This window comes from Triticum aestivum, chromosome 2D (assembly GCF_018294505.1).
Source record: "Triticum aestivum cultivar Chinese Spring chromosome 2D, IWGSC CS RefSeq v2.1, whole genome shotgun sequence".
In the NCBI taxonomy this organism is placed as follows: Eukaryota; Viridiplantae; Streptophyta; class Magnoliopsida; order Poales; family Poaceae; genus Triticum; species Triticum aestivum.
The window spans coordinates 122651980-122656402 of record NC_057799.1 but is presented as its reverse complement, the minus strand read 5'-3'; positions in this window follow the sequence as shown (position 1 = coordinate 122656402).

The window sequence follows — 4423 nt, the reverse complement described above, 5'->3', positions numbered from 1 at the left end:
CGCCGCCGCCCTTTTTTTCTCTCGTCGGTTTATTTCGGTGAACCCTAGATCTAGATCTGATTTTAAAAAAAATCCGGTTTATTCTTTTAGAACGGTTTTTCCCGTCGGTTTATTTATTTAGCGAATGCCTGTTCGTTCGTTCGTTTTAACGAACGGTTTTCACCCGTTACCCGCAGACAGCGAACGTTCGTTCGTTAGCCTGTTCGTCAGTTTTCTTTTTCTCGGATTTTTCGCGATTATTCTCGATCGCGATTTCTGATCCGATTTTCGTTTTAGTTTAACTTTTCGCTCGTTTGTCGGAATCAGGCGATTCAAGCGCCTAGATCTTCGCCTCGAAGCCATCTTTCTGTTTAACCAACTTGAACAAGATTTTGGTACTGTAAAATTCGACTTTAGTCCAGATTAGTAAACAAATCTTGTTTCTTTTGCAGTTTGATTTTCGTTGCTCCGTTTGATTTGATTCTTTTTGCAAACCGGAGTTCTTAAGTTGAACTTTCTGGTTAGATCTTCTTATTTGAGTTTTACCCGTGCATCGTTGCTTGATTTCTTATGTATGCTATTGTTTGTTTGCGATAGAATTCCCGGAGTGCGAAGCGTGCTACTACGAGTCTCTAGGTTTTGCAGATCATCAACAAGGCAAGTAACACTTTGCTCATATCCCATTATTACCCAGTTTTTATGCATTAGCTCCAATCCTCAAACACTGCATGATTAGGATGTGATTAACTTGTGGGTAATGGGAAGTAGTTGATGAGGTAGAACCTATTGCCCTGTTATTATCAAACCCTTGGGAGTTACTTCTACGTATTGTTTATATTGCTATGCTATGCTCGTAGACGTGGTTTCGGTGAGTGAATCCATGACAGATGTGAGGTTGTTAATTAACGGTTCAACTTAAGGTGGCAACTTTAATACACATCTGGGTGGATTGCTTGTCAGTCCAGTGTTGTCCTAGGATACCCCGAAGTACCCGTGTGATAATCCTAAGGTCCGCCACCCAGGCTCAAAGGGAACTGAGATATTTCATGCTAGAAACTTCCGTGTGCAGCCACAAGCTATTATGGGCTCTAGCATAGTTGAGTAAGTTGCATGACCTCTTCAAGTGGTAGGCTAGCAGATGTAGAGGGATGTAGGTTGGTACTGTCTACCTGGGGTTAGAGTTAATGCTTCTGAAAGACTATGTCTCGGTCATCCGTTTCTCAAACACCATGTAGTGCGAGAAATCCAACAGAGGCGATCGAGTCTTGTGGGGAAAAGTGTGCAAACCTCTGCAGAGTGTACAATCTAATCATGGTTAGCCGTGTCCCCGGTTATGGACATCTTGAGTATCTAGTACTTGGATTATCATATGTACCTCATCACTCTAATTTAATATTGTTGGGTTGATAATTACTTTTTAATTGGGATTGAGTTGGAGGAACCTTCTCAATGATGTTTCAACTACCATGATAGTTAAATAAAACGTATTCCTTTGTTGTAGGAAAAAATTGGCTTTTTGCAAAACTATAACCATAGAGCCTTTCCACCAGCCAAATATGCATGTAGTGATAGCATTATTCTGTTCTTGCTCTACTGTGTTATATTGCAAGCATATTCCATGTGCTGACCCGTTTTCGGGCTGCAACGTATTATGTTGCAGACTTTTCAGACGAGGAGTAAGTTTCGTTAGGTCATTGTCGTGCAGCTCAGCTATGCCGTTGGAGTTAATGGACTCACTTTATCTTCCAAGCCTTCCGCTGTTATCGTATTAGATGGCCTTAAGCCATATTTATTGTAATAAGTTCTCTTTTGAGACATTCGATGTAATAAGTGTGTGATTGCTACTCTATTATAAATCCTTCGAGTACTGTGTGTGTCAGCATTACCGATCCAGGGATGACACAGAAGCACAGAGACTAGACCGTTTGAGGTCGGGTCGCTACACAAACCCAACCAAGGGAACGCACCCTCACGGGCACGTGCTGTCGCATGTGAACAAACCAAACTAAGCCATCCTACTACTGACACATAATTTTTGTTCATAGAGTATGTTTATCCAAACGCATGTTGGGGAGTATCCGTACGGCCCTTGCGGTGGTCTGTTGGGGAAGAAGTAGAGGTGAGATAGAAGGGTTAGGAGGCGTAGGATATTCATCCAACCGCCTGAAATTGTAGACTGACCCAAGTCAGGCGACTTGCATAACAATATATGTTTTTAGACAGCAAAAGATCCATAAAAACAACAACATAAAGAAAAACTATCACTGCTCGCGGAACGATATGGCCTCGTCGTCTTTGGCTGCCGGCGCGAACCAGCCATAGCTGCCGACATGTGTCTCCGCACCGTGGTTGTCCTCGGCCTCCAGCTACTCGTTCACGCGGAGCGTGCGGGCGCTCTGCACGGATGAGAGCACCGCCCGGTTCAAGTCGAGGACGTCCGGTTCCACCTGCAGGAGGGCCTCGATGGCAGCGGCATCCACGCGCTCCGTGTCGAGTCGAGCCTCCGTCGCCCGGTTCAAGTCCAGGACGTCCGGTTCCGCCTACAGGAGGGCCTCGATGAGAGCGGCATCCGCGCGCTCCGCGTCGAGCTGAGCCTCTGTCGCCCGGTTCAGGTCCAGGACGTCCGGTTCCGCCTGCAGGAGGGCCTCGATGGCAGCGGCATCCGCGTGCTCCGCCTCAAGTTAAGCCTCCGCCGCCTGGTTCACATCCACGACATCCGGTTCCGCTTGCAGGAGAGCCTCGATGGCAGCGGCATGCGTGCGCTCCGCGTTGAGTTAAGCCTCTGCCTCCCGGTCCTCCTTTAGTATCGCCAGGTTGAACCGCTGGTCCGCCTGCACCATGGGGGACTCGGACGCCGGCACGAAGTCGACGTCCATCGTCTCATACCCATCGGGGGCCTTCTGCACCGTGACCTCTGCCATGAACATTAGATCAGCTTCCTCCTCCTCGTAGCTTGGCTCTAGAGAACTCGGGGATTGGCCCGCCGCAAAGCAAGCTTGGGAACGGAAGTCTCTGGCGCCGACCGCCGCCGTGATTTCTGCGCGGCGCTCAGGCGTCAGCATCTTGTAGTACGTGATCTTGCGGCGCACCATGGCTTTCCGGTGAACTAGGGGACGCTTGATGCGGGCTAGGGGATCGAAAGGTGGGGGAAGGGGCTGGAGATTAGGTGTGGTTTTAGGGCAGTGGCTGGCGTAGGCCGAGCAGCGAAGGTTCTAGTGTGAATAGTGGTTCCGGTGACGACCGGTCAATCGGTTTTGACTGTACATCGCTCTTGTCGCGTTCGCGTTGCGGCCCGGCACGCTGGACCCTCCATGTCGCTCACTGAATGGAACGCGCTTCGTCTTGCGTTTTCGCTCGCTTGTGGGACCACAATTGAGAGCAAACCGACGTCCCTCCCCCTCCCCCGCCCGCGTCATTTTATGCGGAGTAAATAAAAACAGAGGGAGTATACTACGGATGAGGATCCCCTGACGTGGCCGAACCCATTGAGTAACTGACATGCGGGGCCTAGCAAGCATGGGGTCCGCCAGTAAGTGACCGAAAGGGAGGGTAAGGCAGGGATACGTATGTGAAAGGAGCTTCCAATGATATAATTTTCACATTATACATCTCATGTACTATTAATCTTGTCAATAGTCAAATGCGGTTTTGAAAAACGCATTAGAGCATGGTTAATAATATAGGCAGTCGATGGCCATAAGGAACTGCCATGTCATCTATAGCCATCATCTATTATATGCACTCATACAGTAGTGTGGGCTATAAGGTAGGCTATTTCCCGCAAAAAAAATTATAAGGTTGGCTATTGTATTAGTACTTTTTCCATCTCCTCTCCATCTCTTTCTTCATATTTATTGTACGTATTTAACTAGGAATGCGTATATAGCTAGGCTCTTGCATGAGAGCTCACTCCCCTTACTTTTTCACATCTCTCTCCTCCACATAGGCCCTATATAAATGGAAGAAGGGAGTACAACTATGAGCACTACATACTCTAGTCCAGATGTTGTCGGTACTCCACTAGTACTATTGGATAGGGAGCTTTAAAAAGTTACTATTGGACTGGCTATACGTGGCGAAATCCTAGTAGGAAGAGCATGCGCAAGAACAAGCACATTCACGTGGTTGAAAACAAATTGGAAACCATCTCGAGTACAAATCCAGGAGTACATACGAATCTAACAATATTGATTGGGCGTTGTTGAATGTTGATACTTTTTTTTATCAAAGTAGAGATACTTTGACTACACATAAAACTTATATGTAAACTAGAAAGGATAGGAGGGAGTATATTGTAGTTCAAAAACGAAACGAACATTGAATACCCTTTATATATGATTTGCGGATGCTATGATCACCGGTTCAAAATTTTGAATCCGCCTTAGGTATCACACATGCCCCCACTCGTTCTCTCTCAATTTCATCTCGGGGTCCGGAGATCGAT